A 10,512-nucleotide genomic window follows, 5' to 3' on the forward strand; every position below is an offset into this window, starting at 1 on the left:
CGTATCGTTGTGAAAGTACAGCTCCTACCCCGATGTTAGCAGCATCAGCTTCCACGACAAATGGAATGGAAGGATCAGGATGTCGACGTATGCTAGTCGTGGTAAAAGCTTCTTTCAGTTTCCTGAATGCTTGATCAGCCTCCTGATTCCAAAGTAGCTTGGTCATTGCTCCTTTCAGGAGGGCTGTGAGAGGAGCTGCAATGCTGCTAAAATTCCATATGAAGCATCGGTAAAAGTTTGCAAATCCCAAGAATCTCTGGAGTTTTTTAACTATAATAGTAATGGGCCACTGGAAGATGGCATTGATCTTCTTATCATCCGTAGTGATTTCACCATGGCTGATCACGTATCCTAGAAAAGTTATAGTTGGAAGGTGGAACTCACATTTCTTTCCCTTTACAAACTCAATAAACTTTTACTCTTTACTACTCAATGCATAAAGCTGTCTGTGTTTGATGTGCTCTCATTTTCCCACCACATCCATTTAGCAGTACTTCTGAATAACCGAAATGGCTTAAAACAGCTGAGGGGATGTTTGAAACTGAGTGATAAGATGTTCAGCAATTTATATATGATAATACAAGGCAGTAAATTAAATTGGGCTGAACTGGACAATAGTACCTGGCATGAAAAGTATGTCGTAGAGAGAGTAACAAAAAACTCAACCTCTCACCTCGCGCTCTGAGATGTCTCCGTCACTGTCTGTAGTGTCCTCTAGGATACTGCTGCCCTCACTAAAGTGTGTCACCCTGACCGGGTCAAACATCTCTTGAACATAATAACTACACAATGGAAAATCAGCTTCAAGTGCTGCACTGAGCAAGAGTGCACTGTAAATGGCCAGATATAAATGGCAATGTCAGTAGTAAATTTATATATGCAGTCATGGAACAGGACCTAGCTGTAGAGCACAGCTTTAAGGTGCATATTATGATGTGCTCTTAGCAATCATCCTCCTGGCTGTGTCTTGCTCTTTTGGCCAAATGTTTCTCTTCCAAAGCAGACAGACCAGACTCGCTGCATATTACTCCGTGCACTATAAATAAACCACATGTATAATGCCTTGTAAACAATGGAAGAAGGGAAATTTGAATTGTGACTACTCTGTTAAAGGGGCGGATAAGGCACCCCACCCAAACCCCCCGAAAGCTGTTCTGTTATCCCTAATTGCTATGCAATAGTCCTGTGATTAACTCAAAGGCTGGAGAAGTTTCACCTTTCTCTACTTGAATCCTGAAGGCTGTTTGGTTCTGTAGCCCACAATCCATCCTGTGTAATTAAACATTCACATCATAACTCGACCCCGTGCAATAGGGCAAACTCACTCGGATGGGGGAAAGGATCACAGACTACCTGTACTGCTGCCGCAACTCTGCGGCCATTCCAACAACATCCACATACATTCCAGCAACATCCTATTATAGGACACAGTGGGCTTAAGTACACCCATTTAATAGCATGTTGGACCTTCTTTGGCCTCCAGAACTGCAGAAATTCTTTCTGGCATAGTTTCCACTATGTGCTGAAAATACTCTGCAGGAATCTTGGTCCAATCTTCATAGGATATTTTCTCTCAAATTACATGGAGGGACTGACATGTTCTAAACTGCCTGTTATACTCTTACAGCCGCTTTGAAATACAAAAAAAACATATTTATCTTCCACTCCACTCAAGGATGGCCACACTTGGAATTTCCCTTGGCACATTTAAAACATTGTGTGAGCCAGATAGCTTCTGATTTCAACCTTCCAATGCTCTGAGTATTAGTGTTCCATGCATATGAGTTGCTTCAACACGTCCATGCGTGTTGTAAAGAAACACAGTGTAAGCAGTATTAATGAAAGTGCATCTCTACCTCAACAGTGCATCTCTACACTTTCGAAATGCGCTGCAAATTTAGAAAACGCATACAACTTCAGGAACAAAGTATCAAACACAGATGAAGACGTTTCTATGGTTATCTCGGTTTTATAAATATTAGCCTATAGAGTTGGGCTTAGTACGTGAATAAAAGATGGAATTAAACATGCATAAATTACGGTGTCCTGGAAAACCCATCGTGCTGCAAATAAACAAAGCATATTCATCAAAGTGGTAACACACTTTAGAAATGCGGTGCAAATTTAGAAAACACATACAACTTCAGGAACAAATCCTGTCACAACATAACGGAAGTGCTGTTTCCGGAGGACACGGAAAGGGGTGGACTTCTATGAGATTAGCGTGAAGTCTATTGGAAGTAGTGACAACTGAGTAAAAAGGGTTGTTTTTTTCCAGTTACCACGGTGTTATCAAGGGTAGGTATGTGATACAGAATTGAAGACTGACCTATTCATGCTCTGCATTCTTGCATATTTATTTATACATAAGGCAGCCTTAAAAACATGGGATGGAAATCCCATTTAACACAATATGCACTGTTTTACAGTCAGAGTGAAATGAGTAACATTCTCCTTTTAATATATATATTTTAAATGTTAAAATTCTTAACTATGTCAGTTAAGCTGCCAAAAATGCCCCTTTTGAAATTTGTATTTCTAATGTCACAAGAACACTTTATTGACCTATCTCTGCCTATTCAGCCTATAGAGGTTTAGCACACCCACTTAAATTGCCTTTCTCAGGCATTTCAGCTCTGAGTACCTTTTGAATGAAGCACAATACAGGGCAGCCAATCATAAAGGAGCTCATTTATCTTACATCCGTCTTAAAGGTGCAGTAGCAACAGGTGCCTGTTGAATTCCAAGCGATATATATATAGAGAGGTTGGAAATTGGTTGTGCAAAAAAAAAAAAAAACCAGGCTGAAAACGAGTCGTTTCCGCTCTGTGAATTGGGAGAAAGGGACAGTGTGTGGAAGCCCAACCCCAGTCATATAGGTTTGCTTCTAACAGTACCATTACCATCACCCACTCTGGTGCACTAGTTTGAGTGTATTAGAACTAGTAGCAATGCTGAAGCATTACATGTATCTATAACAAATATTCTGACCATGATGAAGTGATAGGTTTGTTAAGGCAAACTGTGTATGCAATACATGTTGCTTAGGTCACTTGCTCTAATTGTACACAACTCTAAAGCTACACAACTGTACATTAGTTAAAGTCTACACAGTGTCAGTCATGTGAAGTACAACTGAAAGTTCCCCTGTTGTATTCTTCCAACAATCAAGTTCTGCGTAAGTTGGGGCAAAATAATATGAGCTTCACATCAAAGAACATTTTAAACAAATGGACTGTATGTACATCTTTTTTCTAATGTTACAATTGAAGTCTAAAGTTATATCTCTTATCAGTGGAGGATGCACTTGCTCAAACCTTTCCTTTAGATTCCTTTTGTACACACTACAGACTGTGACCTCGAGATGCTTGAATGAATGTTGAACATTCACACTTGTGCATGAGTGCAGACTGTTAGCTAATGCATCATGATGAGCCTATCCTTTTTGAGTTACTTATTGAGATCATTCTCATAGCGAGTTCATTACACCTTGTGTACTCGATGTAGTGCGGTGAGCAGTTTCAATCTTAGTTACAATCTTAGTTATCAAAGACTCACTCCACCGACCAAAGCCTCTTCTCTTAGACAACATGACAAAACCATTGCAGCTTGAGAGCAAAAATCGAGCCTTGTAAGAGGTGTTATGTTCCATAGGCAGATTGACATCTTAATGCGATACACATGAACTCAATTTTCTTTGCATACATGTACATTGCACTTGTAATGTTTCTGATATTGCTTCTCTCCTGAATAGCTCAGTCAGTAGAGCATCAGACTTTTAATCTGAGGTCCCTGTTCAAGTGAAAATATTGTTCTTTGCCACTAAAGTGCGCTTGAGAAGTTTCTTGAAATACCTCTAGATCAACCTAAGTCAAGGGACAGGACCCTGTTGCCTTGAGCCTTGTCGGTAGCCGACAAGCTCGCAAAATACACCAAGCCCGTTGTCATAGCAACCAGCACTTAGCTTGCTCGGACTAGCCTAGCTAAGATAGCCTTAATGGGCTAACAAAGACTCATTTCTACGCCAGGCGCACATACTACAAATGCATATTAGCTACATAACTGTTCCAATAAATGCGTGTATTACCATGCTATTCATTAATTTTCCTGTATGTGCACAACTGTAGACCGGGGGTTCTTTAACGTAATCCTCTTCGCAATTAGCTTAGCTAGCTAATAAAGCTAAGCTAGTTAGCCAGCCTAGCTAACTAACTGATATGTTTCAATGTGGAGACGCAGTAAGAGTGTCTCTAATAATTTGAGTTTGTTTTCAGTCGGTACGTACGCTCAAACGGTGTCATACAGTTATTGAATAAATCAGCAGAAGCTGTTATTAAAATAAATTTCTGCGTCTTTTCGAGGTCTTATCTTGACAGTGGTGAAGCTTAGCAGTGGTAACCTACATACGATTCGCATTAAATAAATTAAATACAAAAAAAAACACAAACATCTTTCTACGGTCAACTGAGAAGTCCATGTCTTTGTGAAATTTATTCTATGAGAATAATTTAATACTACTTGCTTTGGAAAAAGCAAACACTTCATGCCAAACTTAAGGTGTGCACGGCACAGTAATTGCTGTAGAAGACACATACATGTATTTTACACAGGCTGTTTATGTCTGTTCAGTACATATGGTTATATTACACCTTGGTTATGTGTAATATGGATATAAATGTTAAAATGTTCTATTACAGAACACGACACCTGTTGCGTTTTATATTGGTAAATCTCTGATATGACCACTGTAACATAAAGTTGCGGTTATAAATACGTGAAACATTTTTGATCGACTGAAATGTAGCTGTATGTACATGCAATATATTTGTGATTATGTAAATTAAACAGCTATTCTTATTCTTATGGCTAGCTAAATAAATTGCAATTTCGTCGTCTTCAAGGCATGGCATGGTGTTTATTCATTCTTCGGCATACAAAATGACGCCTTTTCACGTTGTGGAACTACAAATATGGCGGCCTTTTTTCTTTAGCGTTTTAATGACGTAAAAGCAGAGTCTCACCGTAAAGTCGGGCAGGAGGAGCTGGACTCATTTATTTCTTCGTATCTTTCCCCATCTAGCGGTCAATAACGGGTAGTCTTGAATTGATTTCTATCGCGTAATACTTTGGATATAAATGTTTAAATTTCCTGTTGCAGGACAGACAAAGTATAGTCAACCAGTTCTAACCTTTTGATAAAAACTTGAACTTCAAAGTAGGTGAATCTATTTCCTTAAACCAATCAGATCACAGTTCATTTACATAACATCAATGCTTTGAGTGCTTTAGATATGAGAACATCACAGTGATCTTTCTGCTCAAACATCAGTCAGTCTATAATTCTGTATTATGTGTTTTTATAGCTTCCAACTTTCATGAGTTCCTTGAATCTGTGGAGAAAAGTGCAGACCAATGTAGTTTCTTATTTGTGAACATTTATACATTCATTGTAATTTATTTATCATTTAAATGTTTTATTACTTTTAATTTATAGACATAAGGACACAGAAAACAGTTCATATACTGAATGAATTGTTACAAGGTAATATTTTCTAGATTGTGTTTACCATATGTTTTTATTTCTAAACGTTAATGCAGTGTGTTAATCTGTCACACCGAGGCAGAAGGGGTGAATCTGATATACCCCTCTTCCATTGTCAACTATTCAGAGTCCTCCAGTGGAGCTCATACAACTAAAGAAACACATACAGAGGTCACTGGAGGTTCTAAGTTACATCTAAAGTGGTCTAGTTGTGACGTTGCGAGGATAAGCAGGATGCGGGGACGAGGCACGATGAAACGCACTTTTATTTTTGCAAACATGCAAAACATACAACAAAGCTCAAATACTATGCACATCTCAAACACCAACACACGTACTATGACACACGAGACATATATACACCCAAGCCGATTACACATAACAGAGAACAGGTGAACGACACGAGAGGGTGTGGCAACACAGACGAACACACACACACCAAGATGTTTGAGGAGGGGGCGGGGCCACAACATGACACTAAGCCTGTACACACTGTTCCAACACTACCCTGTAGGGCACCATCTCCATGGAAGTATATTTTTAAAAGCATGTTTGATAACCATATTTATACTGGAACAATTTAATCAAATGAGTTGTGTTTTTTGTTCCTCTCTAAGACGGTTCGGATGCCGATATTGAGATTTGAGTCTGAGCAAGTTGAGAAACCCACTGTGAGGGTTTCTGGGTGCTCTGGAGGAGCACCCAGAAGTCGTACACCTGCACCAAGCCTGAGACCCCTCTGCCCCTGACACAATTGCCCAGGAATGCGGGCATGTACCTAGACTATGAGGATGGACAGCTGTCTTTCTATTACATACTAACATATCTACATATTTATCGGAAACCTCCGGGAGAAGAAGCTGTATCTCCTCTTTGCGCTGCTGGACAGACACACTTATGACACTGTACTCATCAAAAGCAGCACCAGAGATGCACTGAGTCATATCCCGCTACACACCTCTCAGGCCAGCTTGTTTGCACATTTTGTCATAAAACTTAAGCTGTCATTTGTTGCTGTTATATATAAAATTACCAAATTAAAAAATAAATAAATCAAAAAGTACTTGTGGCTAGAGAAGCACAGCCAATCACATAAACAAGATATAATGTCAGTAATGTTTGCGGCAGGTGTTTCAAATGTGCCCAGACTCATATTCAAAAATATCCATGTTTCAACAGTTTGAAGGTGGCCATGACACTAACAGTTTGGTGGAAATTCCACAAGATATCAAACTCCACACTCACACGAACTATTCATTCTCCCATTTGGAACAATCCAGGCTTTACCATGAACAAAAATATTAAACTTTACATCTTGGACAGAAAAAGGCATTACAAACCTTAAACATATTTATCCTAAGACTTGTTTCATGTCACGCCCACAACTAGCCACAAAATATGCTATAGAAAGCCCCCAGTTCCTACAATACCATCAGCTAAGATCACCTATGTGTTCAAAAATCAATTCCGATACCTACATCCATATCAGAATTTATAAACAAACATTCTTAATACAAAAAACCTATTATCTAAGATATACAAAATAATAGTGAAATCAAATCTCACAGTTACTCTCCCATTGAGACAATAGAAGGAACATTTATTACTAGCCCATGACGCTGCAGTTTGGATTAAAATGTGTAACAATAATTACCACATGACAGCAACACTGACCTACAATGCATTCAGTACAAAATAATACAGAGTACATTATACTACACATTGGATGTTTAAAATTGGTTTCACAAGCTCAGCAATCTGTACATACTTTACTCAAATCACAGTTGACGATTACATTCACGCCACGTGGCAGAGCACACCTATCAAGCAATTTTGGCAAGTCGTCATCAAGTTCGAGTTCAAGTTCAAGTGGTTTTATTGTCATTTCAGCTATATATACAAGTACACAACAAAAACGAGACAACGTTCCTCCAGGGCCATGGTGCAACATAAAAACAACAGTGCAACAGACAACATGCTACACAAGTGCAAACAGTCCAATATAGTGCATCACCAACATATCCCATGCTTTAAATAACCATATCCATCCAACACCCTCTTTATGTCTCCTAGGAGACATATCATCAACCAATATGACAGGATACTATGTATAACATTATTATATTGATATAATAAAAATATTCTTGCAAAAAAACAACAAACAAAAAACATATTCATGAACTGGAAAACAAAAAATAATATTAGTGTCACCCAATAGAAAAATCTATTGATAGAGTATATATATCAATAGAATAATTCTCAGAATTAATCAATAACAGAACCAATAATCTAGAGTGGACACCTTTGATAAAATCCATACAGAGCCAATCCATAAACGATAAATATCACACTCTAATACGTGTACATATACAATCCAACATACATGTACTCACACATAACCATATACATAGATACATACATACATACATACATACACACACACACACACACACACACACACACACACACACACACACACACACACACACACACACACACACACACATCATTCCTGTAATGGTGCAGATGGCGAATACTTAAAAATATTATATATACATTTTGCGTTTGTCTGTTCATCTGTCTGTCTTATTTTGAATAATAAAGCTCTAAAGGTCCACTGATGGGGGGTAATAAATTCATATATTTATTTCTCCAGATTTCTAACTCTGAGAGAAAAAAAACGTCCTTTTACAAATTGCACCTCGTTGTGGACCTCGGCTAGGTTTACATTCCAGGTGATTATTTTTAAGTTATAAATAAAAAGAAATAAAAAATAAAGTGTAACAGTTCCCGATGAGGCGGTATGGTGGAAGCGGGCCAAAAAAATCAAAATCTTCAATATGTCGCATGTAATTTACTCTAAATAAAAATATTTAGATATGATTTACATACGAGTTATATTTTTAGGCCTACTAAATGTATACTTTAAATACGTTTATTAATTAGCACAGATAATATATCTGCTCTTTATACTTGGATTTCTAACCTACATATTTAAAAATTTAACTGATGTATTTATTTCTGCAGATTTCTAACTCTGAGAGAAAAAGACGTCCTTTTACAAATTGCACCTCGTTGTGGAACTCTACTAGGTTTAATTCCAGGCGAGTATTTTTAAGAGGCTAGATTTGTGCTCACAAGCTGCGATGGTGGTTTTTTCATAGCTTCTAAAAGAAGAGGCTGTGGTCAGGGTGGAGTGAATCTTTGATAACCAAGATTGTTGTTGTTTTGGCCTTCGAATAGACAATGGCATTATCCAGTGTCAGGTCTTTCTCAGTAAACTGCAGAGAATGATATAGTGGGCAAGAAATGGTCAAGCACAGTTTAATTGGTTGTGTGTTTGTGAAAAACACTAGAGCTCTCTGATACATTTTTGGTTCAAGATTTAATAATCATGCAAATGATTGTGATTAATGCTTTGTCTGTTTAATTCAAATATTATACTATAAACCTAATATTTTAATAGGGTTGGCAACTTTCTAGATCCGATTACTACATGTGTTGTTCATGTAACTGTGCAAATAAACTGCAAACACAATTACTTTTAGAAGTATCATCCAGTTTGTTTTCACAATTGCCAAAATGTAATGAATCACAGCCAGTGTTCTAAAACAGAGCTGGAATGTATTCCTGGTTGATGTGCCCTGTTTCTGGTTATATAATATATAAAAAAATAATAATAAAAAAAAAAAAAAAAAAATTGGTGGATGAATTTTCAATGAAAGTGCTTCACTCAGCAGCCATTAATGATTCTTATATCCAGTATGAATAAATTGAAATTCCTATCCTTGTATCAGGTGCAGCAATTATGTGTAACAATTGTGAAGCAAAAAAGCAAAAGCAAAATTGTAATATAACAATATAGGTAATATAGAACTTGATCTAATGATATTAATTAGGCTATGCAAATAAAACAACTACTTCGGTAGCACATCATTCATGCCTGTTGAATAGGCAGTTTTTTGCTTTGCAGATACTTGAAATCTTTTACTAATCTTTCCCCAAATCCAGTAGGAGCTGCCTTTTACATTAACATGCCAGGATACACACTCACTGGATGTTTAATCTTTCTAGTGGTTAAGCTATATTCTTATAGTCAAGAAAGATATTTTTTAATTATTAATCAGTTAAAAGGATTTCTTACTGTAGGCCTATTATAAACAACATGGAGGAAATTAAAATAAAAATACTTGAGTTAGACAGTGGACACAGGTTGCTAATAAATCAAGTAAATGAAACTGGATGGACTGCTTAATTATGTAACAACACAACATTTATGGCGACGAAGATGTTTCACACATATACATTCTTACGTGATGCTGACCTCGATATCCATATTTCACATTGATACTGTAACACTATAGATGAACCTAAACCTCACATTCTCGTCACATTGATAAGCTTTTTGAAAGTTTGATCATGATCAAAGATCATGATCTTTGTTTTCTAAGTGTGTTTCCAAATTGCCTTTGACTGCTGTATGCCTAATTGCGGCATTTAGCACCTCATTTCGTCTCTAATTTTTGACATGTACTCTTGACATAAGTCTTGCATAAGTGGAAAGTCAATCAGCCCCCGTTTAAAAATGGTAAGCTTTTACTGTCACGTTAATAACATCACACACACGCACACATAATGCTTCGACTGTCCTACACTTTAAATATCTTTTGCACATTATGGAGGGTGAGCATAGTTACCAGTTCCCTTCATGCAAAAGGGTTGTCTTAGGTTACTGTAAAGTCTAATGCACATTTGGAATTATTAAAAGTAGTTTATAATCAATACGAAGTTTTACTGGGAGCTAAAGTAAAGTAGCTAAGATATGATTGATGTGATCAAATTTTCTAGCTCTATTAAGAACTATGGCTGCTGCATTTTGAACTCGCTAGGCACTTTAGGCACTTAATAGCACAGCTAGATAGTAAGGGATTACAGTAGTCCAATATTGAAGTAATAAATGCATGGACTAC

This window comes from Electrophorus electricus, unplaced genomic scaffold (genome assembly GCF_041902795.1).
Source record: "Electrophorus electricus isolate QZ-2024a unplaced genomic scaffold, ASM4190279v1 Scaffold34, whole genome shotgun sequence".
NCBI classification, from domain to species: Eukaryota; Metazoa; Chordata; class Actinopteri; order Gymnotiformes; family Gymnotidae; genus Electrophorus; species Electrophorus electricus.